We start from the raw sequence: 26818 nt of genomic DNA, 5'->3' as shown, positions 1-26818 counted from the left end.
AGATAACTTATGTAGCATTCTACTTCAGTGTCAAATTATGTGTTATCTATGTCTTTCTCAATGGTGACATCTTTGCTTGATTGTATATTAACATTAGCAAGCCCCAAATTTCTACTCATTCCTGAACATAAAAGCACCCATTACAGGGAGTACTTCAAGGATGCTGAAGAAATCTTTTGGTGTGTAGGCCACGTGTTAAAATGAAACTTGTACAATATAATAGTTAATATATATAGGTTCCACCACCTTGTATTAGGAAAAAAAAAGTCATTATGTATTGTCACATTTCATGTGATTTTCCTTCTGGCTGATGTGGCATCAGCCTATTTCCTCTCTGGTGATGACTGGAAAATAGTCCAAGAATTATCGTAGCCATTAGCTCATGTTACAAGAAATACACATACTAGGTGACACTTCTTAGGAAAACTGTAAGCAGGCATACAGAGTTTAGTTCAATTTTTAGTTTCACCCCCCTGTATGTGTTAGTTTACATTCCTGACTGAACTTGTGAATAAAATTTTTATTAAAAATAAAAGGAAAATATCAGACTAGATTCTTTGTCAATTATAAGAAGCCTCATCTTGAATGCTTATAAAAGGCTATCTTGAACAGAAAGGTTCTCAGCCCTTCATAGTTTACTTATGCTCCTTGTAGCCTTGATTTTATGTTCTGTGTAAAGTATCCGTGGACATACTAATGCTTATACCTAATCCCTTTTTTAAATTTCATTTGACTTGACTTTCAGAGACTTCTTGATACCATTTTGCGAGGTTGAAGGACCTGAGGCGTTACACCTACATACCCTACTGTCCCTGTTCAGCAGCAGGACAGACACTACCTCAGATGCCTCTGTACTCCCCTCTAGTGTACAGTCTGGATATTTCTGCCACTCTGTTAATAAAAGACCTTCCAAACTTCTGATGACTTTCAGATGCCTATAGTCTTTTTTTTCCACTCCTGTTTTTTGAGACAAAATGACAAATATTAAAGCCGTAATAGTCTGTGTTTTCCTTCTTCCTTTGAGAGTTGCTATAAGTTGAAAAGAGGTTTTAGTGACTTTATGTTAATAAATGCAATTTTAAACTGCTTGTATTCAGTTGTATGCTGGTGCTTTCAGAAATCTAAAGCAGCCATACAGAGTTAGTACCTGGAAGAAGAATTCTATATTTACCTGCTTAGTTTTGAGCTAATGGTAGCCTGTACTTAGGTGCTTAGAAGGATCTGACATTTGGGTAACTTATCTTTGTATTTCTTTGACTAGGGCACGGTGCCAATACTACCATATGCTTTGCAGTACTATTGACCTTGGTTATGCAGAATGTTTGCATGAGAATCCATATTACGAAAGGGGTACAAAGTCTAATAGAAGAGTTTAACTTCTGATGGAGATAGCTTTATGTGTGCCCACAGACTGTATCATATAATCATTTAGGTTGGAAAAGACCTTTAGGATCATCAAGTCCAACCGTCAACCCAGGACTGCCAAGTCATAAACTTGCCACTAAACGATGCCCAGAAGCACCTCATATATGTGTTTTTTTAAACACTTCCAGGGATGGTGATTCCACCATCTCCCAGGACAGCCTGTTCCAATGACTGACCACCCTTTCAGTGAAGAAATTCTTCTTAATATCCAATCTAAACCTCCCCTGGCACAACTTGAAGACATTTCCTCTTGTCTTATTACTGGTTACCTGGGAGAAGAGAGAACCCCCATCTGTATACAACCTCCTTCCAGGCAGTTGTGGAGAGCAATAAATTCTCCTGAGTCTCCTTTTTTTCTTCAGGCTAAACAGCCCCAGTTCCCTCAGCTGCCCCTGACAAGACTTGTGCTTCAGACCCCCCACCAGCCTCGCTGCCCGTCCCTGGACACGCTCCAGCACCTCCCTGTCCCTCTTGCAGCGAGGGGCCCAAACCTGAACTCGGTACCTGAGGTGCGGCCTCACCAGTGCCGAGCGCAGGGGGACGGTCACTGCCCTTGCCCCGCTGGCCACACCGTTTCAGCCACCAGCCAGGACGCTGCCGGCCTTCCTGGCCACCTGGGCACCCTGCTGGCTCCTGCCCAGCCGGCTGCCAGCCAGCACCCCCAGGCCCTTTCCCCCCAGGCCCTGCCCAGCCGCTCTCCCCCAGCCTGGAGCGCTGCGGGGGGTTGCTGTGACCCAAGGGCAGGGCCCGGCACTGAGCCTGGTGGAACCTCGTACAGTGGCCTCGGCCCATCGGCCCAGCCTGCCCAGACCCTCTGCAGAGCCTTCCTGTCCTCTAGTAGATCAGCACTCCTGCACAACTTGGTGTTGTCTGCAAACTGGCTGAGGGTGCACTTGATCCCCTTGTCCAGATTCTCGATAAAGACACTGAACAGGACTGGCCCCAGCACTGAGCCCTGGGGACATCACTTGTGACCAGCCACTAGCTGGGTTTAACTCCAGTCACCACCACTCAGTCACCACTGGGCTCAGCCATCCAGCCAGCTTTTTACTCAGTATAGAGTCCACCTGCCCCAGCTGTGGGCAGCCAGTTTCTCCAGGAGAGTGTCATGGGAAACAATGTCAAAGGCTTTACTAAGGTCCAGGTGGACAACATCCACAGCCTTTCCCTCCTCCACTAGGTGGGTAACTTGCTCTAGAAGGAGATCAGGTTCATTCAAGCAGGACCTGCCTTCCATCAGCCCAGGCTGGCTGGGCCCGATCCCCCAGCTGTGCTGCACGTGCTGTGTGATGGCACTCGGGGTGACCTGCTTCATCACCTTCCCTGGCACCGAGGTCAGGCTGACAGCCCTGGAGTTCCACAGATCCTCCTTCCTGCCCTTCTTGTAGATGGGGGTCACACTGGCTAACTTCCAGTCTTCTGGGACCTCCCCGGTCAGCCAGGACTGCTGGTAAATGATGGAGAGTGGCTTGGAGAGCTCTTCCGCCAGCTCCCTCAGTACCTTGGATACCTCAGATCCCATCCAGCCTTGTGCTGTTCAATCAGTCAGGTTCCCGTGTATATTATCAAACTCCATCTAGAAAGTAAATAGCTGTTCAAAAATGAAACTAAATCTAAATGAATCCTGTCTTTTCTCTAGTGGACACCTCAGAACATGCATTTCTGTGTTGTAGCTATATTTTTTTTTAGGTAACAAGAAGTGGGATTGCAGAAGAAAAAAGCTGAAGTTCTGTATCAGCAGAAAAAGTCTTTATGTTCTGTTCCTGATAAGCAATGTGAACAGAAAGCCAATAACTGTTATTCCATATGAATATTTCAATGTTATGTGCAATTTCACAAAGTTTACACATATTTAAAGGAAAAGTCTTGTCCTCCTTTTTAAAAGAAATGCAGCATTAACTATGAGTTGCTACTAAGAATTTGCTAGAGAGATACCCATTTTGCAGTTGTGTTTCAGTAGTTGCCTTTTGCAGAATAAATGTCAATTGTAGTTGTAATATAAAGCAAGTTACCGAAACTCTGACTTCATGATACCAGTTTAATAGTGGATTTGAACTATTTATCTTACCTATTGATTGGCATCTGTTCTTTCTGTTTTGAAGAACATGGAAAGGAAACCAGAAATGCTTCTTTGTTTTTGAATGTGTATTTACAGGGAAGGCCTGCAATATCTTAGTACACAGATAATGTAATGCCCGCAAAATAGAGACTGTGCAATTTGAGGTGCTTTACATGGATCATTATTATGAGCTCTAAGTAGTTCTAAGTCTTTATATAGTCTTTTGTCCAGTACTTTAATTGTACAGGTAGTTAGTCTGATGATTTTTATTCAGCCAATGTTGTATGTTGAAATGTACACATTTTAATATAAATATCCTTTTTTGTATTTACTAGTAATTTTTATTGAGATGTTGATCATGCTTGTGTGTATTGACCTGCTTGCTCTTTAAATTAGAATTCTATTTCATGTCCCCAGTAACCTGTATTTGTAGCATCTTTCAGTTGACTCTCCTTGTCATTCAGCAGCTTGCTGCTCTTCCGAAGAGTGATAAAATAAGAGGAAATGCAAAGTGGTTATATGTGAACCATTGCAACCTGGCCAGCTTCATCTCCTCTTCCAGACTAGATGGGTGAATGCAGTTCAGCTAGTTACATGCTTGACAGATTGTAGTTCTCTTTAGAACAGCGAGGTTTCCTTCCACAGACACTTTTGTTGAAAGGTAGTTGCTATGCGAGTCCTCCTACAGGTAACCCATAAAACAAGACAGGTAATGTTTCCAAAATGCTGCCCTTGGAACAGAGACACTCTTGATGGAACCATGGTGGCACAGACTGACTTAACTCAGCTTATGTGTGCTTTTGGCTACTTTACAAAGTAGGTAAACTGCCTATGGAAAATGGAGTATTTTTACCTAACAAGTTTTAATTTATTTGTAAGGCTAGAGCGTAACAATATCTTTCTGCCTCCACTAATTCAAGGGCCCCAGTGGCCCCAGTGTCTGGAATTGTGTGTGTATAAAAAAAATATATTTATATATATATTTATATATAAAATAAGAAGTAAGTGTAAATTTATTTCTATTCCTCATGCATGGATCACTACAACAAGTTGTAAGAAATCAATATTGATAATATCTGTTATAGGAGAAGGTAGGGACAAGGGGAAGAAATGGTAAGTTTTGCATCAATTTACTACATGCTTAAAACAAAACGTTTTCCATGTCTTCCATTTTAAATGGGGAGTTGGCATTTTCAGCAGTATCCAAAGGGGAGGCTGTGAATGAACTCTGGCAAACACAGATGTTCCATCTGTGTCCCGAGAGCTCTGACTGGCATGTGGCAACAGGATGTTACTTCTGGCACTGTGTGGCTTGATGATCTGCTGAGTCCCTGGCATACCGATCTGTGTAGCAAAGATCTGTGAAGACATCAAGGGCTTGGCAGCATTGTATATATCTTAGCAATACAACAAGCCTGGATTTGCAAACAGGTAATGCTGCATGAGTTCATTCACTGAAAGCAGAAACAAAAGCCAGCTTTTCAGTGAGTGAGAGGGGAAAGAGAACTTCTTGCCAGCTGCATTACTCATTAGTCCTCTTAACGTAGTTAACCCTTTTGTGCACAGTGAAGCTGTAAGGGAGCAAGGACTGTTTGAATGCTTTGTGGATGCTTTCAGCATTTGTTCATCAGCTGCTATAGAGCAACTGGCCATGCTGCAAGAGTGAAACTTTAAGAATGTGTTTCCAGATCTGCTTGGCCAGTTTGCCCTCCACTGTGTGAGGCTATTGTTGAAGGTATGCAAAGATCACAGATTCTGCACTGGAGAGAAGCAGGATATCTGCTTAAGAAGTTTGGGTTAGTATATACATGGAATATCCATTTTTCATCATAAATCCTGCTTGCCATACAATTAGCTCAGAGCTTGAATAGCAGAATGATGTGAGATGTGATCAGGTTCTACCACGAAACACACATTCAGTCTCTGCTTTTATTTTTGTACACTGGTTACTGGTGCTCATACCATAGTGAGATATTTTTGCCTATGAACAGGGTGCAACTACCCTGATAAATAATATTGGACTGAAGGAAGACAACATATTGATAGCACTTCATCTCCAAATGCTAGTTAAGGGAATATTAAGTATGTAGGAAAGATAGTTAAAAAGCAGACTGCAGCCTCCAGGAGGGTACCTCCATTCTCAGGCTTCCTGCCGTGGCTGCCAGTAGTGCTATAATTCACTCCCTGGCTCTCTACCAGAGATGAGAAGCAATCTTTAGGCGGCCAGCATTACCTACACTTTATTTAAGCCCATTCAAATGAGGAAGCACCTTGCTGGGGATCAGATGTGAGCAGGGAAGAAGGGCTCTGGGCTCTGTTTTAAAGGGCCATGGCCATACCCTCTCTTAGGAAGAGGATGCAGGGGGAAGGGTAGAGGTAAGATATGTGCTTCAGGCATAGTGCACTAGAGGTAGGGCATCAGATTCTCCCATCTAATGATCTCCTGCTTAGCCCTTGCTATGTCTATGACTGATCTCTAAGAAGTGGCCTTCTGTGGAAAAAAAGTCCTCATTTAAAAGCTTCAGTTCAAAAACCTCCTCTGATGTACTGTGTGTACACATTGCCCAGACACATATACATTACAATTTCACCTAATCCTTTCCAGGTATCCTGAAACTTCCTTTTGTGTAAAACTTTGCAAATTCAGCTTTGTCATAGAGATACTTTACATAGAATGAAGTTTGGAAAGCTTATCTCTTAAAAATGCAAAACCTATAGCAAAGATGTGGCACTGTTACTGTTTCACTCATTTTGTTTGTGGCACTGTTCCTGTTTCACTCATTTTGTTTGTTGTTCTTTCATCTTGCCACCACCAAATATAAACACAAAACTCAAGTGAAAAGCCTCAGTTAGAAGAGCATGGGATTTCAAAGGACTGGTAGAAAAAAACACCTCCATGTATGCTAGCTCACTTCAAGAAAAGTTCTAGAAGTGTGTCAGCAGCAGAGGGTTAGACAGCCTGTTTCTGTAAAAGCCATGACCCTGAGAATCCCAACTGTTCATGAAAGCTTGCCGTCTGGATGTAGCTCCACAGCATTTGAAAATTATCTCCTTGGTGTGGCTGCACTGCAATCCTGCTTGCTCTTCAGCTGATTATTTCTGTCTCTTTCTGGCATAATAATTGTTGAACTGGAGGCTGGTTTCAAAAAAACTTTATTGTAAGTAGAGATTTCAAAGCTAACTCCTTAAAGGTTCTGTTAAAATAAGAAACCAAACTTAATATACCTACTGAGTTTATGGCTTCTTTGTTGGTGCAAATTGTTATGCAAAATTATTAATTTTTTTTTCCCAGCTTCCTGTTGAGTCAGCTTGTACATACCAGAGTAGAAGTATCAATGTCATCATGGTGTATAATGTTTGGTAGCTAGGGGGTATAGAAGGGATTGCAAGGTGCAGATTTGAGCGTTGACACTGATGCTTTTGTGGGGAAGAGAAAGTGATTTGTGTAACACAGCTTTTGTAACATATTAAAGTGGAGAAAACATAAATTGTGCATATTTGTAAGAAATCATCCCTGAAGAATAGCCTGAGTTTTATTGCTTGTAAAATTAAGAAGTTGTATGTATTAGGTTGATTGGATCAAGGTAAGAGATCACTCCTTGAATTGGCCAAACTAACTAGTAATGTTTAGGGAACGTTTATAAAATAGTGCTCTGTGCCATTGCAAGTGAAGTGAGCCTGAGGGAAAACTATGTCAAGAATATGAAATAATTTAGCTTTGCAAAGGGGCAAAATCTTCATATTTAGGGGGTCTGAAAAGAAAAATATATCCAACCAAACTTAGGGGTAGAGTTAATACTTTATAAGCATAAATGTGGTTACAATTACTACTAACTGTATGCTGATGTTCCTTGGGAAAGGTAAAATACACTTGAAGAAGGGGCAGTTCAGGTACATGTATCTTAAAATGCAGATCAGTGGTTCTTTGAGGTAGTGGATTAGAAAACAGGTATAACATTTAAATGGCAAAAATTATCAGCTATTAAAAAAAAATAAAATAGCTGCTTTGGAAGTTAACACAAGAAGTACTTAGGTTCTGTAAGAGTCCCAAAGCTGGAAAGATCAGTAATTAAAGGTAAAAAAGTTGGGGCATGAGGTAACAACAAATAGCCTGTACATTGGATTTTATTTTTTTTAAAAAAAACAAACACAAGAATACTGCATATTGCATCTTCAATTTTTATATGTTTTAATATTTAAATATTATAATAAAAATTATTATATAATTTTATAATTTATATAATTTTAATATTTTTAATAAATAGTCTGATATTTAATAAATAGCCTGATTTTCCAAAACAGCTGAATATTTTAAATATCTCAAAAAGACTGTTTTGATGAGCAGAACCTGCTAAGTACTTTATAACATAAAACATCTGAAGGTTTACAGAAAAAAACTTGATTTTAAAATCCCATTAAAGACAGCAAAAAAACCCTTGGGTACAGCTTGGGTTACTATTGGCTAGAAACACTACCAAATCTGTATATCAGCATTCACAGATACCACCCTTCTTCACGGTTTCAGCAATGAAAGAGAAGGGGAATAGCACTGTGTGTTAAGCATTACTTTTTCTGGGGTTTTAATTTTATTTTAATTTTTAATCTACCTATGAGCTCACTTCCTCAACTGATTTACCTCAGTACTCAGGAATAGAAATATGTGGTTTACCTCAAGTTACTTTTGAAGAACTACTGCTGCACAGTTAATCCATCTGAATAGCATTTTTACAATTTTTTCAAATCATGAAAGGGGATTTGTCCCAGAAGTAGGTGAAGCAGGCAGCCTGGTAAAACTCAGCCTTCACTCCACAGCTATACAGCCAAAGCAAGCTTGATTTTATACAAAAAGCATTGACTGATGCTCAAGGGAAGCCCGCTCCAGGCAGTGTGTGAACTGGGAGCCTCTTATGGTCCAGTCAGTAGTCTCTGTTAGGTGATCTGTTGGGAAGTTTTCCCCCACCTGACCTAATCCTCAGTGTTTGTGCCAAAATATCTTTTCTGGAAATCATTCTTAGTGACATTACACAGTTAATTTTAAAAAACTGTCTATCTTGACTCCAAAGTGAAAGAATATGTAAAGAATATGTAAATTAATGAGATTTATTTTAAAAGAAAATTAAGAATTAGATATACTTTTGACAGATTATTTAACTATATGTTTAATTTCATTTTCTGGTAACAATACTTCACTTATGACAAATGTTAATTCCTAAGTTATTTCTAGTCCTTACTCTATGTCCAACTGTAATTTCTGTTTTTCTGTTTCATTGATAAGGAAAATATTTTAACCTTTCAGAAAAATATAACTTCTTAATATATAGTACCTCTTAAAATTTAATGTTATAAAAGTTTGAGAAGGAAAACTTGTGGCCACTTTTGTAGCTTGCTTAGAAAATACTGATAGTGACAGAAAGAGAAGATCTCTTTTTAAATAGGTAGACATACATGTTGTTTCTGTCATTGGAGACAGACATGAATTTTTGGCTTATTGAAATGCTGCCTTTGTCTAACATAAAGCATTTGTGCAAACAATATACATTATCTGTTACTAGTAGACCAAAGAATCATACAGGTTTCTTTGAAAACAAAGTCTCAGTATTGTGGCTATAAGGATTTCTCAAGTACTGATTAATTTAACATCAGAACCCAATACAAGCAATTGTTTCTTCAATTTAGCTACTTTCTTTATGAGAATTTATAAATGCTGGCTGACCATCAACTTTGCTGAATGCTTCTATTGCTTAGTAAACACATCTTGAAAAAATGTACCGCTTTTCACTTGGCTTAAACTAATCCCTGTGTTTCATTAAAAGGAGGTTGTTCTTCCCATTTTAAAGCTTTGTGGTTGCTCGTTCTCAGCCTGCTGTTCACTGAGAATAGAAGGATTTATTGTATGGTGAGAAGGGCAGGATGATTATAGTTTTACATGGTTTTGTTGTAAAAAATGCTACTTATTTTTTAGTAATTGTTGCATGACTTTCAGGGGATGGCAGTTGCCTGGCTGTCAGTTAAAAACTTGATCAGAGTTCAAGAACTGAACCTTTAGGACATAAGAAAAAACAGGGGCTTGCCTTCCCAGCTTAGCTACACTTTATATTTCATTCCATTTTTTGCAAGATACTTGCTGTTTCAATCTTTAAATATACTTTTATTTAAATGGAAATGCAGCAGTAGCTGGACTGCTTCATTTAATATTCCTTTCAATAATAGAGGCAGTAGAAATGAGTTCTTTAAAAGCTCAACTAGAATGGGATAAGGCAATGACTATACTTTTTAAAAGCACTGTGGTTTTAAAAACAAATAAAACCCCCCATCTTCAGAATACAAGATATGTGGTGGGAGGAAAGGTTTGGGCCCCACAAACCTTTGTTGTATTGCTACAGGGTTTTTTTAACCTCCTGATAGTTGCTAGATCATAAACAGAAGAACTTTGCATGTTCATGTTAAAAAATGCATATAAACTAAGCTAAGAACTAGTATAAATAGTTCTTCACAGACTGTGTTCTTCACTGACCCCTAGAGTTGCAAATGAAGTAAGAAAAATAAAAGTATCTTCTGCAGGATTTAGGGATTATTTTGTTACTTTATGGAAACCAGCTTCTCTAAGTTTAAACTGACATTAAATTGTTTATGAACTTCTATCATTATTCTTTGACTTCTTGTTTCTTACCTAAATGGGTTTGGTTGTCAGTTGGTAGCAGCAGCATCTGCTGACATCCTGGACATCAGTTCACATAGAGAAGGATGCACTGTTAAGGCTGGAAGCTCCAATTCAAGAAACTAATAGTAGTTTCTCTGCTTTTTCAGAACACTAGAGCTGAATTGGGACTGGAGTCTGGTCAGCTGTCCCAACCTTTTGACTTGTTTGCTTGGAAAGCTAACAATGCCTGGGGTTACAGTTTCTTTAATAATGTGACCATGGAAGTTTTAAACTGTGTTCAAGCTACAGTTGTTTCTGGCTTTTCTCATAGATTTTCTGTAGTAAATATTCACAGATAATGGCATGAAATAAAATTAAGAAAAGAAAAAAAGGAGAGAGTAGGGGCATAATTAGGGAGCATTCAACTGAAAATTACATTACAAGAGTTGCAACAATTTTTAGGTGTAGTTTGATATTTTCTACAACCAAAATTCAACACCTTTCTCTAGCCCTATTTCTTAAAAAATTCTTTAAAAAAAAAAGATTTATCATTTCTTATGAAAGGAGAGTAAATTTCTTTAATAGCTTTCAAAGCATTCACATATTTTTCGTATGTATTTGTGACTCTTCAATTCTGACTGAGAATATCTGCACTATCCAGAAAGAAGTACTTGGGTTTTTGCTTTCTGACGGAATTTAATGGATAATCATGACCCATTTCCACACTCTAGGTTTGTATGTTCTCTCAACGTGAGAATGAATGTGAATTAAAACTGCAGATAAATAGATGCATCAGAGAAGGCATGAGATTCTCAGACTCGCTGGCAATTAAGAATAATTCCCATGAGCCACAGCCTCAAGCAGAATTTCCCCAGTGTATGAATCATATGGACAATGCATGAGTTAAACAAGTGGATAAGTTGAGTTTTAGAAATGTTTGGTTCCCCTTATCTCCACCCTACCATTATCCTAGTTCATGCATCCCTTTAAGGTGTTTTTACATTTAATCGCTCAGCAATTTCACTGGAACCTATTTCAGGGCTGATGATTATATACTTTTCCTGAGATTACAATGGATTCAATGAACAAACAAAAGTAGATGATTTTTCAGCTCTTTGAACAAATACTTCAGCTATTTGGTTTGTTTGGGCTTGGGATGCCTGCATGTATCACCCCTAAAAGTAAACAAATTTTCATTGAAATCAAATGCAGCAACTGATTTGGAAAGTAATAGATACTAAAACGGTTCTTGGGCTTTTCGATCTTTGGGGGATTCCTGTTGGCATCTAAATGAGAGATGCATACTCTACAAGATTCCTACATTCTTCTCGTGCTCTGGGATATCATTCATGTGGTTTGACTGCTTTCAGGCTTAAGTGGAGATGAGGAGGATTTTTATTTGTGTAACTAAAAAATATGTATTTCTATCAGTTTATGTTATGATGCAGCTATAAAATATTTGGAAAACCAAACTTGTCTGAACACATACTGTCAGTATGATACAGATACTAATCTTGAGGTCATTCTGCTCGATGCTGCAGCCTTGTAGGTACTGTTGATTTTAATAGCTATTGGGTGTTGAAAAGCTTGTATTTCTTTGAAACTTCAGTTTAGGTATATTAATTCTGACCTTGAGCTGTGTGGAAGACATCTCATAAATTAACTTATTCTGAGTTCTCAAGAACACATCCCTTCATATACACAGCTTATATGGCTATTTCTAATCTCGTTCTTCTGCATCTTTACTGCTTATGTAAAGTAAATTAACAATGTTTTTAAATAGAAACACTGGAGGCACCAAAGACCAGAATTATGTTATTCTTTTTTCTTTCAAATAAGAAAGTTCTCATGCAAGGAAAGCATTATGAAAATTTTAATTCCCTCTGATTTAGATTATATTTTCTGTAAAAGTTTATTCAAAATTATTGAAGAAGGAGGAAGTTCTATTTCTCTTAAATAAATGCTAACTTACATTATTCCTCTAAGAGACAGAGAAGACTTTGGAACTGCACACGAAGTCTTACTTTCAAAATTGTCTAAATGTTCTTCAGGCCCTTTTTGAGAATGAAATGTTGACATTAAATAATTTCAGAACATGCAAATACTTCACACATCATCTTTACAGAGAAAAAGCTCCTCTATAAACCTATGCCACAGAAACACTTCTGCTTTTTAAAAGAACACAAGTCATTAGTGAAGAGGGCAAAGGAGATCAGGAAAGAGCATGCTGTGGGTCAGTAGTCACAGAAACCACGGAGAGGCTGTATGGATAGTAAAAGCAAAACCTTTACATGATCAAAGATACACTCAACATAGGTTTGAACAATTAAGGTATATAGATACTAAAAGGAAAATGGTTAAATTGGGAAAATACAAACTGTCTGACCTCGTGTTGTACCTTTTTGCATTTTTCACAAGTTTTGTGTCTTCTATTAGATTATAACCCTTGTCTTGCAAGTGCTCCCTGCTTTCAAACACTTTGTGACCTTTACGGCTGAATGCCAAATTTACATAGGCTATATTGGGAACACATTTGCGTGTACAGAATACAAGACACTGAAGTTGTTATAATGGCCCAATTTACTGAGCTTGTGTCTAGTAAGCTCCAAGAAGTGAGTAAAATTTAATTTTTGTTCTTAATAAATGGTTATTATTATATTATACTATTATTCTGGGGAGGAAAAAAAATGAAACATTGCTTCTTCATGCAAACAGTCCAGGAAAGTCTGCCATAACCTCTCTGAATGGGCCTTACCATATAGTGATACGAGAAAATCCTGCTTTGACTTTTGAGAAGCTAGTCAACTCTGACATTACTTTGAACTCTTTGATCTTTTAAATCTGTATTATTTTTCACAGATTATAACGTCTGATGCGTTTATCTAATGCTTCAGAAATTACTATAGCTGTCTTGTCTGACCAGCAACCAATTTATGATGGCTATATCTTACCAGTCAAAGTGTAATGAGAATGAACATTCAGGGAAAGAAAGTATAACATATATCTTTTCATTTCCTTCCTTACTTAACTGTAAATGAGAACAGTTGGAAAACAAACTGAATTCTGATAAGTATTCATCAGAATTTGAAACTTGCAGCTGATTTGCTTGGAGGCAGAAAATAAGACATGTTAACTTAAAGCAAATCAGCTGCAAATTAGCAAATATACAGTTGTCATAAGTTTCCAAAATGTGATAGGGTTACACTATATTTGAGTTAAATAACAACAATATTAGTGTAGTAATCATTTATGCAACTGAGACCCCTGAAAAATTCAATCTATTAGTTCATTAAGTACACAACAACAAATAATTCCAGGTATTTGTATGTGCCTCATGTCTTTGTCACCTATATAGACATCAGAGAATAACAAGAATGTTATATCTATGCTAGTAATGATTCGTTTGATGCATAAATGTTGTGGAATATCAGCTACTGAACTACTCAACCTTATTTTATCATATCTTTTGAATTTTTGGTTGTCTGGGTTTCAAATTTTCCTGAAAGCAGCATCACAGTTTTGGGTCTGTTTATGACAGCAGAGTTCAGACAGAGGAAAGCAGGTGACAGCTCCCCATTACTTTTTTTGTTTGCTTGCTCTTTTTGTGTTTATGTTGTAACTTTATACTTTTGCAGATTTTATATTCTTTCAGGCCTGTGCTGTTCCGTAATAGCAAAACAAATACAAATGTCTGGACTAAGACTAGGTTTTGGACTAACTTGTTTTGTCTGGAGATTCAGTTGCAAATGAAACTAAATGTGGGCTTATTGTTGTCTACTCAAAGTGTATGTTTTTTAAATTAGAACTGTAATTAGCCAATTCAGCAGATTCAGTGCAGCTGATATTCTAGATGGGATGAGGTGTGGACTAAAAGCCCTTAGGTACTCTTATCTGTTCTTGATCTTTTCTTTCGTGTGAAATTTTTCAGGTTAAATTTGGGCTGGCAAACCTCAAGACAGCAAAAGCAAAGCTCAGTAATGCTACCAAGGAGTAAAGTACCCACAGAAAAGTACATCACAGCAGGGCTCAGTGGACTTCCTGATACAGAACTTGGATTTACTGTAACTTTTATGGCCTTAAAATATATTGAAATTCAGTCTCTAGTGAATATGCAGGAAGGCAAACTTAAATCATCACAACTTCCTTTCATTCCAGATGGTTTCTATAGGTTTCTGAAATTTACCTTCAACATAGAATGTATTTGTAGTTTTAAAATATATCATAACAATTCTTTTTGCTGATAGCTTTGGAAAAACACTGTAATTTCTTTAATGTAATTGTAATGTAGGGAAGTGTATTATATAGGTTCTATAAAACCTAAGCTCCTATACAAAGCTCCATTAGTCTTACTAAATGATAAAAAAGGGTAGGTCCAGACAAAGTATTCTGATTATTCAGGAAGTCCTAATTTTTTGTTGTTGTTCTGAGGGGTTTTCTTGTTTGTGTTGTGTTGAGGGTGTTGATTTTCTTTTTAACAGAGAGTACTCTTCTGAATGTGGAATTTGTTTAAGAAAATTTCTGAAAAAAGAGGGTGAGATTTTTATATCCTATTTCTGCATTATATTGTAAACTTGCAACATTTGCTGTTTTAAAAATCAACTTTAAGCAGTATCTAGCAATACCTGGGGCTGGAATTTAAGAACTTCTGCAAAGGCAGCTGTGATGCTATTTTTTCTGACACAGTAAACTTCAATAGTACTTTCTGTTTTTTCTCTCCAGTTTGTGAACTAATGCACACAGTATGAAACGCACTGTGGCTTCAGCATTATCAAGTAGATTGGTACTAAATCATGCGTTTCGTGACGTGTACTTCTAGAGCTCCTCAGTTACAGTTTAGTAGTGCAATCAAATGAGCTGCAAGTCACATTGGAATTTTTTCTCTACTTCTCTTGAGATCAGAATCTTAGGGTAGAGACACTCTCAGTACATGCGATAAGAGGAGAGAAGGAGGGGAGACGGATCGCTACATTACTTCCTTCATGCTATTTTTGGATATGACTAGCATTCCTCCCCTTACACACACCCTCTTTTTTCCCCAGCCCCCATCTCTTACATCCATTACAAGCTCATACAAACACTCTCACGTACTCTGAAGCAAAAGCAAGAGCAACAGTTGGACTGAAGCCAGAAGACTTAAACTCTGCTTCCTCATTGCCAGCAGGCTTTGTTCTTTGGAATCAGTCAGAACTAGGGAGAAGTCTTCATTGCCGATTGTGAGTGGTTGGAATTTGGCAGCTCAGCTGTCTTAATTTTTTCTGTGCTTTTCTGCAAACTAGGCTGAATTTAGAGCAGCAAAGATAAGAGCCGGGGATAGTCAAGAAATAAAGGATCCAGAGACCATCAGATATCAGCTTCTTTGTGGGGGGTGGGGGCCCAACTGTTCTGCAACGGTAAGTGGCAGCATTAAATGTGTATAAAGATGCAAGAAACAATAAGGTGTTTTAGCTGTTCTACTACAATAGAGGAGGGAGGAAAAGTATGTGAGTGAATATACAGTGTGTGCTCAGTTAGAGTGGTCTTGGAACAGTGCCTAGCAGTAAAATGTTCCTCATTTCTCTGTTTCCAAAAAGCACTGTAAGAATGTATGTATTTTAGCAAAATTCCTAAGTACCTGTATAATTCTGGAAAGTTTTCCAAATGGCTTTATTATCAGGTTTTCTGCAAGTCTGTTTTGCTTTGAACCATGTGCAGTATAGAGTAAATTTAACAGTAGAGTAACCCATTTGTTTTAAGTGCAAGAGCAGAACCTGGGAAGTAAATATCTTCCATCACAGAGGATACAAATAGAACTAAAGTTCAGGAGGATGGAGGAGTGAAAAGGGATGAGATGCTTCCTAAGACTGTTTAGGTTATATGAACCCAAAATAAACTTTTTTTAAAATTATTGGCATTCATTCAGAGCACACACACCCCCTCCTCCCCTCCCCTGCATTAGGAGCTGAGTGAATCTGGTTTTAAAAGCAAACTAGGGCATGCAAGCTAATGTACAGTGGAAAAGAGTGTATGCTTGGATAAATGATTCTGAGATGACAGGAACTGCAAAAAGAAACTTAGTTTTTCAGTAAGCAAAATTATTTAGCTGTTCTTGCCTTATGAAAGTGTTAACTGCTGCCTTTTAAGTTTACTGGCAGAATGGATTGCTTTATTAACAAGGACCTTTTTTTTTTCCACCTTCCTGTCTTGTCCTTTCTAGGAAGAGTTTTGTAATGATTGTCACAGTGGCAGGTTAATCCAAATGCCTTGCTTTCAGAAATGCCATCTAGCTGTCAAAGGAAATTCACTCTAGGGACCCATTTGTTTTAAAGCTACTGATAAGCTTTTCTGTCAGCATGCTATTATGTCTTGCTACCTAGGTTATCTTAATAAAGTGATAAATAAGAAACCCTTGAAATCCAAAACTTCAAATGTTTAATAGATTTGACGAAGGGGGAAGGACCAGGTGAATGAATGTACTTATGTACTTTAAAACAAACAAAAAAACATTACTGGGGCAACAGACCTGAAAAGAGGAAAGCTTTCCTTTCCTTTCCCTTAACTCTGGCTTCATCATCTACTTCAAGCAGTTATTCCAGTATTTTGTGTTGAAAAGGTGAGCAGTCCCTTCACCCTAACCCCTTATTAACTGCTGATTATCAAGGATTTGTGAAGGTGACTCTAGTCCCATGAAAAATATGCTGAATGAGCAAATGGGTGATTGTGCGAAGTATAGGAGGCACAGTCAATTAGCTGTTCATTTGAGGCCTGTAAATCTGTTTTTTCTGATTCAAAAAATCATTACCAAAACTCCCATTCTGACTTTCACACTTCGTTTGGAAGAATACTCTGCTTGGTGTGGTAATTTGTAAAAATGACCTGCTAAATTCTGTTATTATGGCATGACTGCAAAGCAGGGCTCAACAGGAGTGTGCAGTATGTTAGGATGTTGAGGATGTTTACTACACATTTTGTTTGTCATGTACTAAGGCACTTCTTTCTGTAGCAGTTACTAGCTCTATTTATGGCAAGTTATTCACTGAACTGGAATTGCACACTAGAACTAGCAAAGATTCTTTTTCAGAGCTAAAAATGGAACAGTGTTTTCCCGAGTCGGGCTCCCCCCTGCTGATGGCACCATGTCAGGTTGCCTCAGCAGCTGCTTTCAGTTTCACAATTTACATGGGTGCTATAATGACGTTTTTTCTCATTGATGTGGTGGAAAAATCTGACATCTTTATGCTGTTTTCCCTGCTTTGATATGTTAAAGCGTATTTTCTACTGACTGTGAGGTTTGGCAATGAGTGCTGAGCTCAGATGGGTCTGTACCAAAACCCCTGGATTCCAACATCCATGAAGTATGAGAAGGTTAATATAATAACTGGATCCAAGCGTCTTGGCTCTGGCCTATTCCTGTTTTAGATGCACATCGCTTTGGCCACATGTTTAAATTGTTTTTTGAGGTGATTAAGACTGAAAGAAATCTTGCAGGCTGCAGACTAGACTTTTAAAGAGGAAGTGGCATTTAAGAATCTTACAGTTAAAAAAAGCTTGCTCATTTGCTGCTTAAACTTGACTTTTAAGAGGCCCCAAGGAATTACATTCCTTTTCCTCTATTATAACTTCAGATGTAAGTAATATTTTGGAACTCTTTCTGAGATGTGCTGAGAAAGCTAAGGTGCTTTGTGCTTGTCATTCCTACTTGCTCAAGTGGAGCAGTGGAGAAAGCTACATCCAGGTAATACAAGTACCTCAAAGCGTTACTTTGATCCTAAGTGATCTGTCTGTAAGTTTTTAACAAAGTGCCTTATCCATACGCATCTATGCAAAAAATTGTGGTAGCCCATGGTAAAAAACACTGTAACTCAGTGTAAGGGGATGCACAGATTGTTACTGAAATCATAGTTATTCTGCTCTTTTAATTGATAAGCTTCTCCAAGTCTGGCTAGCTTAATGGATTCAATGGCTCTCTGTGAATGCAATTGCACATTTATCTGCCAGCTGCCTGTGGTATCTCTGCTTCAGCAAGGAAAGCTGTTCTTGTGCTGTGTTGGCTCATTGTGGTTTGTGGCACGCAGAACTGATTTATTAGGCAGTAGTTGCATTTTTCCCTTTTTTCTTTGAATGATTGAACTGTGATGTCACTCTTTGTCTTGGCTTTAACCTTTTAAAGAATTTTTTGTTGTTGTTTTTTTTTCTGCAGACTATTCTCTTAACAACTAGGGAAGTGGGAAATATCCCAATGTTCATTGCAGAGCAACTCTGTCTACCCCAGCACATTCCAGGGCCACCGAATCATTTGTGGTGAGAGTGATTCAGATCTGGTTAAGATGATTTAAAAGAAAGGTTATGGGCATACTGCAGTTGTGCATTTAAGAAAATACAGAGAGTATTTTACTGCCTGATTGAGACCACATGGCTCCAACTTAGACTTTTTTTTAACATGGAAATTGTTGGCTGGATGTACTCAAACGATTTTTTTTTTTAATTGCCTAGAGGCTAAGAGTTGGGATCATAGCATTTAGTGGTAAGGTCAGGGTTAAAACAAACAGTTTTTAATGTTCTTTTGAATAAAAAGATAAATGGCTTCTTTGAATATTTTGCATAGAATACAAGCGTGCCTCTCTTAAATGAGAGCAAATGGATCTCAGGAATTCTTTTGGACATTACAAGGGAATTTGTGACCTGATTCGAGAGAGGGGGAGAAGGAGATGAGGGAAGATTTCCCTGTCATAAATCACAGTAAATATGTTCCATTCCAAATACGTTACGGAAAGTATGAAAAGTAAAAAGGAAGGACAATGCCCTTTTTGATTGTATACAGTTTAATTACTTGCTCTCAAAGTTAGCATTTTGGGCTGCTCTTAAAAAGAGTGAAAAGTTTATATTATTAAACACTTTATTAAAATGTTGTAATTATCTAGAACAAAGTATATCCCTAATCTGAAGGATGAGATTGTAATAATCTATATCGTAGGTACTTTGTACTATGATATTCTTTTTATGCTTATTGTTTATTCTGAGATAGATACTTTTAATAAAACCTTGTTCTTCCCTCAGTACTCTCGTAGTTCTTTCTTCTCCATTATATCCTTTCTCCCATAAACTGATGCATAGCATTTGATATAAGGTTTTCACACAAATCTCCCTCAAATGTGAGTATTTTATTATGAATATATTTTATACAGATACTTCCTAAATGGGGAAAAAAAGTCCATGGAGTTTCAAATTTAGAAAACAGATCAAAATTTATAGCATTGAAAAATACTGTTTATTCTTGCCTCTGGTTGGAACATGAAGAAAATTACAACTGCAGTTCTGCATACATGGTAACTTCTCTAGAAATAATCTGTTAGTATTGTTTTACAGCGGCAATTGCAATAAACAACGGTTACAAGCTTTTTCCTATCTTTAAGTATTGGGTTAGTAAATTTAGCTGGCAGAAACTGGGAAAGAAAGCCAAAAGAGAATAATCAGTCATATAGTTGCGTACATCCTTTTGAACTAGTTTCTTGCTTAACATTACTTCTCTAATTTCCAAGACAGATGTGAACTTTGTTCTTCACTAAAAAAAGGATAAAAACTAAAAAAACCCCAACCTTTAACCAGGGTTCATGAATCATGGTTAGTTAATTTCTGCCTCACATAAACTACAATGTAAATGTTTAAAAGTTATTTGGAGATTTTTTGTAATTGTGAAGTGCACAGTGCGGATGGGAAAGCTATTAGTATTTCTGAATAACTGAGAACTAACCAGAAATCAAAATGTATACTACAGCACCTTAACTTTCCTTCCTCTGATAAGTTAAAGTGTTGTGTCAATGTACAGTTTTACTGTGTTAATGTAAATGAGATATGTAAATTATGTAGATATAACTGGAATTGGTATTATCCTAGACAGTCCTAACTGTAATGTGGATAAAACAGTACAGTTTTTCTACCAACCCCCCACCCCCCCCCAAAAAAAAGGAGGCACGATCTTTATGGTGCTCAGTATGTAAAGGCGTCTTGTGCCAGAAGTCTGACAAATTCCAGGGCCTCTCAGTGCTTTAAGGATTGAGTGAAGCAGAGGTGGTAAGATTCTGCTGCATAGTATAGGTGGGAATATCCCTGTGTTTTCATATAAAGACCAGAATATTCTGTTCTTTGAGACACCTCTAGGCCAGCTTTGATAGGTCCACTGAGGGTATGCAGGTATTAATCTGTAACTAGATTGACATTTGTCATTCTTCCCAAATGTAATGACTATTTACATGGCTTTCCTGACTGTAATGCTGGAGCAACCTGCATTGCACTGCTCATATGTGAAATAGATCTCCTCTCTTTAGTTTTTCAAACAGCGGAAGAGGCATGATGGAAGAGGGCTGGAAATAAGGATCAAGGAATTCCAGGATTTACATGGGCCGCAGCAAGCCTATATAAATTCTAGTAATTGCAAAAAAGACACCTCAAAGCAGTCTTGGGCGTTGACCTTCAGCCTGCTGGATTCCTCTGGAACTTCTGATTTTTCCAATAAAACCAGCTTTTGGTACTGTTTCATATTTCAGTTTTCATAATGGTTGTGAAAAATACACATGGTATGCTTGAGGCATACAAATGCAATACAAATACTAAACTAGGGTGTATTGGTAGGTGGGAAGAATCTTGGAAGTGAATGTTAGGATCAAGCGGGCACTGGCCATAGCTATGCTGATAGTAACCAAAGCACAAAGCAAGGGTACATGCATGCTTTTGGATCATACCGTATTGACAGCTGACAACCATGGGTATAAGCTTGTCTGGTAAGGCTGAAACCAAAGTCTCAAGTGACAGTCAAGCTGTGTCTTGCAGCTAGTGAGAGAGTGTAAAGGTGCTTTAACTGATACCTGAACAGACAGCAGAAGTTAATCGATTAGGAAAAGGTGATGCCTAGTCCTCAGGTTTAGGTGGTGAATGTAATCCTGCTCTAAAGAGTCCTTGTGGGTTTTGAAATGCACAATAATGGAGCAGTTAACCCTAATGACAGGTATTTATTTGCATAAACCAAGTAAATAGGTCAGATTTTGCCTGTGCTGTGTGATTTCTGTAAAGGGATGCTGTGCATAAGGATGCTGAGGAAATGGTGCCATACATTTTGCTGCCTTGGTAGAACTGAGGTTCTGAAGACAGACAATTTTCCTTCCCCACACTTTCCTTCCTTTTATCTGCTGTTTCAACTAGACCCTTTCACACAGTACACTCTAAATCTGTCCTATGACACCACAGATGCTATCTGGGAGTACAAAGTCTTGAACCTTACTTTAGCTCTTTTAATGGGTAGTTTCTTGCGATGTCTGTAATTGTACTTACCGCCAAGTTAGGATATAAGGAAATAGCATGCCAAAGAAAAGTAGTTACTTGTAAAGACGACAGCTGTTACATAGAGATCAAGCTGGTTTGTTGGGTTTTTTTCCTACCAGCAACTGTGAAAAAATGTGTTTGATAATTTTACATTAGGAATCAGAATAAGTATAATCATCATCGCTGATGTATTGTTTTGCTAGTTAATGTTGGAAATTAGTTCAGAAAGCTTCCAGTTTCAGTCCAGACCAGTAGGCTTAGAAACTATTTAACATGTTACAAAAGTGGGTTGGCAAGGTGTCTGAATTGTTCACTGTATTGCAATGATTATACAGCTGACCTCAGATCTAGCTTTAATAATTTCCTCTCCTGAATTTCTATATAAATAGTTTTCTCAACATTTTCCAGTTGTCCTTATGTAAAGAAAGTGGTCAATGATGCTGAGTCGGAATAAACAAATTTAAAAATGCATGCAAGATAGCATGAATTAGCTGCATGGATGTAGCAGAATTCAGCCTATTTGGGAAAGACTTCATCCCTAAGTTAAGAACAACATTTGACAAAAAAAGTAACCGTTTAAAAATAGTACAAATTAGCTCCATTATTTCTAGGACTTGATTATTTAACTCCTTTTGGCTTCTGGTATGTCAAGCAAATGTGAAAGGAAAAATTCAAAAGTAATAAAACTTAAGAAAACACTATATGGGAAGATAAGTATGAAAATTGAACTTGAATGATCAGCATTTCTGCTTTTGCTCACTATTTCAGACATTACTAAAGAAAAACATTCAAAACTCAAAATTGTCAGGACCCCAGAACAGCAGAATAGTCTCTATTTACAAAATTCTGATTTTATTTATGAAAAAGAAAATGTTAGGAAATTGTTGGTTATAAAAAGCAAACAAACAAACAGGACCCAAAGAACCAGAGTTAAGTGGTTACTACTGATTTTTTTTTTTATTTTTTTTTTTTTTTTTGGTAAAAAACAGAAGGTATGTGAATTTTTTTCTGATATTTTGTATATACATTGTCAGGTACCTTACAGAAACACAGAAAAAACACATTTCATTTTCCTGATAGTCCTGAGGGCACTTGCATGAGGATTTTGTGTTAAGGTTTTTTCTGTGGACTAGAGTGATTGATTTACAATACTTCTTAGCTTCTTCCTCTTTTTAAGTATTATGGTTTTCAGAAGTATTATTGCTTCATCTGAAATGTGTGTTGCCAGCCATGAACTTGCCACTCACTCACTCACCACAATCTTATTAAATGCAGTCTGTCTTATGTACAGAATTTAAGCTGCATAAATGCTATGTTATCCTTACAACTCTCCAACTTCTTCTTTACTTTTAACTCTTTACAGTCCTTCTGGAAGATTATACCTGGCAGTTCTGTAAGAGGTTTCCCTCCCCATGTAAGAAATAATGACAGCATGCTAGTTCAAAATCTGTTTCTGGTCAAAGTATATAGTTATAATGGATAGCTAAGAGCAGCATTTAATTTCTAGACAATATGTATTCCATTTCAGCCAGAAAAGCTGTTATGTTAATCCTACGAGCCTCAATAGTTCTTTGGGTCTAAAAAATGTTTGGTTTTACATCTGATTATTAAATACTTGCTTTTTTAACCTGCTGTAACTGTCTTCACTGCTTTTAATTTCCTTTCTCTTCTTCCCTTCCATGATCATGTTAATTTCCTATCAAATACCAGAAGTGGTAACTTGATGTAAGCTTAGGTCTGCATAAGCCAAGTGATGGTATCTGCAATGTTAGTGGACAGTCATTTAGTGTGTGCACTAGAGACTTTGGTGCATAACTGCCCTCAGAGTTGATGGAAGGTGGTCACATAAAATCCTTCTGCAACATTAGGCAAACAGACCCCTAAGAATGAAGCTCCAGTATTTCATGGCCACACAGTGCTGTGTAGTAACTTAAATCAGTCTCTTAATTCCCAGCTACTAGCTTTTTAAAAGGTGAATAATAAACTTTTGGCTAACAATCCATCTGGTAACACAAAGTCAGAACCTGCTTTGATTCTTGAGACCTGCTCAGTGCATGGAAGATGGTCTTAGAGTTAAGACAGTGGAAACTGAGTCCAGAGCTGGCTCTTAACTTTCTTGGGTGACAGTGGGCAAAGTGCTTAAATTCAATTTCTCAATAATAAAACATATTTAATAATCTCATGTTCAATTATAGTTTCAGTGCTCGAAGTCCTATTCATTGAGCTTTTCTTCAGAGAAACATTTTTATTCAGCTACCTTATATATGAAAACATTTATTGTGCAATTGCCGATATTCACTGTAGATGAGTGGAAACTGTTGTTCTGAACCATTAGATCCTGTCTAGACTGTCGTTACCAGGTGGCTCAATGCCTATATTCAGTAAGATGTGCCATGTGCTAGACACTCTGGAAAATTGTGGTGAATGTTCTTACTGAAAATACACATGAGGGCTTGCCTAACCTAACAGAATGGGAAAAAATGGATGAGGGGAAGGAAAGGTGGAATAAAATGAGGGAGACATAACTACGCTTCTCTAGTTGGCTCTTCCAGCACACTGAAGCTGAGAACGGTCCATATGAAACCAGGAATGTTATCTCTAATACCATATGTATGTTTTTTCTGAAGCACTAAACTCCAACTGTGGTCTCATATGCTTCCCCTGCTACTGACTCTTAGTACAGAGCTGGCTGCATTTGGAGACTACTTTTTCAAATGTATGGGTTATCTTTCTGTAACTTCATTTAAACAAGTATTTAGGGATGTTCAATAGAAAATAAAATAGGCAGAGTTTTCTGGATTATCTTTGGAATCCAATTTTATGAATTTGTATGTATGTATTTGCATGTGTGGCAAAGGGTTCCTTTAGCCACAGGGTGAAAAATATGGAACAACATCTCTACTTTGGAAAGCTAATATTCTGATTTTTTGGGGAAGAGATTATAATCTTTGCATGAAACAAAACGGCAAATCAATCAGTTTCTGCTGGCACAAGTACAGACACGAGCAGAAGGGATCTGCTTGACTTGCTGACAAATGAATTAGTGGAACAATCTGAAATACAGGTAACGTCTACCACACTTTGTCTTCGGGGTAGGATGTTCCAGGCCCAAGAAGGAAGTTGTACAAAACCAGTCAATTTAATTACCTGTCAGAAAGGAAGAAATTATTGCTCAGTGTCTAGCATTTCATGCCCTAAAACTATGGGGGCTCCTATGTAGTAGCTAGTTAAATGCAAAAAGTGTGTGTTTCAGGTGCTGGGTTTTTTCTTGTGTTCATTGCTTAATTCTGTATAGAGTGTTTTAGTTCTGTGATAATCCTCTGAGAGTGCATATATATACACACCCACACACATATATGTAAACTGAATTACTTTAAAAAATAAATGAAAGCATCTACAATAATATTAGGGATAGAATTGCAGAGTCAGCTATTAAATTTTTATGACTGTGCTTCCTCATTCTTCACATTTCTAAACTGTTCTGTCTTTGTACTTTGATACATGGAAGCAGCTTCCATGTTTATTGGCATTGGAGGCAAGCTATTGCCTATATTGCACTGGAGATTGAAACATACAAGATAGTTCAGAAGAAAAAAAAAATGTTTCCAGCCAAACATGAAGCCTAAAAAGAGAAAATGAAAGAGTTACATGGAATGCTAAAGGAATGCAACGAATGTACATTAGCTGTATGTACTATGCCTGTTTGAATTTGAATTTGTACTTCACTTTATTCTTCCTACCACTTACTGCTCATAGCACCTACCATTTTAGCGTTAAGTCTTCTGAAATACACATAAATATACTACAAAACTACTGTATGAACATTCATTTCCTAAATCTACTGTCCTGCTTCTTGGCTTTTGTTTTGTTTTTTATTAACCCATTATGCAGAGTTGAATTTGTAGATACGTCAGAAGGACAAAGAATTTTCCTTTTTAATGTATTGTAAATAATTGTGCAAATTTCAGACCAGATTATGATCCATTAGTATTCACAGGGTTTACTTTGTAATTTTTTCTTTTTTTTTCTTTTTTTCCTTTTTTTTTCTTTTTTTTTAAACTCTGAAACCCAGAGAGTTTACAAATGGTTTTATTACTGTATTCATGAAACAACCATTTTCCAAACCTAGGTGGTGTAATTTGAGAGCTAATAACAAGTGGAAATTTGCAATTATTAAATTATTAAATTATTTTGCCATATCTCATATTTAATGATACTGAAAAAAACCTACATTTATCTATATAAAATACATGTTTAAAAATATAGAAATAACTTGGGTTATTGCAGCTTGCTGCTATTTCCAATTCAATCTTTTTTATCCCCCTTATATTTACAGGCTTTTATAATTAAATTTTGGGGTCTTACATCTGAGGAAAATAATACTAAGTGAAGGGACAAGATTTTTCAATCTTGACCTTTAACAGCTTAGCCTCCTGAAGTTGAGGGCAGTTTGTTGTGAGGTAGTATTGGTTTTGTTCTGAAGGAAATTTGTTTCAATTCCAACACATAACAGGAGCTTGAAAAAATGACGTATTGTCAAGTGCAGCCATCCAAGGTGCTGAGTGATTGCTTTCATTATTGAAATACACAACTGTAGTAGTAGTAGAGCAAAGAATTCTTTTGGCTCTTCAGTTGTGCCATAAGGTGCCTACTCTGACTTTTGAGGAGAGTAGTAGTTTCCCCTTTGATTATTATTCCAATTTATCCTTCTTCAGTCTGGCTAACCTGTGAGGTGGCAGAGTTGTTTCTTAGGCACCCACAAAGAAGCTCTAGCCATCTTTGCACAGACTGCATGTCATCTCAAAAGCCACTTCAGGAGATATATCATTTCAGAGGTATGGCTGAGTTGTAAGTGGTGGTAGTACCCATTTGTGTGCTAGGAACTCAAGCTTAGTCAATCAGAAGATGATTTAAAATATCCTGCTATAGACCCGAGGATGTCAGGTACAAAGTAATGCTCCATAAAATAGCAAAGTGTGAAGAAACTGACAAGAAGAGATTGTGTAGGGAAATTGTTACATTAAATGTTGTTAATCACTTGTTCTGCAATAAGATTTCTGAATTTTCTGCACAAATGGCTGCTATTAAGAATCTCGTTAAATTAACCTGCAGTTATCTAATGGGTCCAAGAGCTTTAAAAAATGTCTTACAGATAAAAGTATGGAAACCTGAGTATCTTAAATTGCATATAAATTATTCTTTGGTTTTTATTCATGCTTTTCATTTACATATTTGAATATGGACACATAATTTGTAAATTTATAGATGCCCAAAATCAGTGCTTATAGAATTTACTCAATGACATGAGAAGACATTGTTACATTTAAGTAACAAGCTGGATATGTGGCAAATAATCAACATGCTTGTTTTAAAAGGTGGTTTGCAGTTTGCACTACATAATT

The 26818-nt window shown here is 37.2% G+C and overlaps 1 protein-coding gene across 3 annotated transcripts in view; it reads left to right on the top strand.

Moving 5' to 3' along the window:
• PALLD (palladin, cytoskeletal associated protein) overlaps positions 1 to 26818 on the top strand; it is a 193579-nt gene that overhangs the window by 35188 nt on the left and 131573 nt on the right. For 2 of the 3 annotated variants that reach the window (XM_037377202.1, XM_037377192.1), the window contains exon 1: positions 15081 to 15514. The exons of the other annotated variant lie outside the window; for it this stretch is intronic. The gene's annotated coding sequence lies outside the window, so the exon portion shown is untranslated. Of the gene's footprint in view, positions 1 to 15080; positions 15515 to 26818 lie in introns of those variants that run through there. 3 annotated transcript variants of the gene reach the window in all.

Source organism: Falco rusticolus, chromosome 1 (genome assembly GCF_015220075.1).
Source record: "Falco rusticolus isolate bFalRus1 chromosome 1, bFalRus1.pri, whole genome shotgun sequence".
In the NCBI taxonomy this organism is placed as follows: domain Eukaryota; kingdom Metazoa; phylum Chordata; class Aves; order Falconiformes; family Falconidae; genus Falco; species Falco rusticolus.
This window is presented reverse-complemented; position numbering and strand designations above follow the sequence as displayed.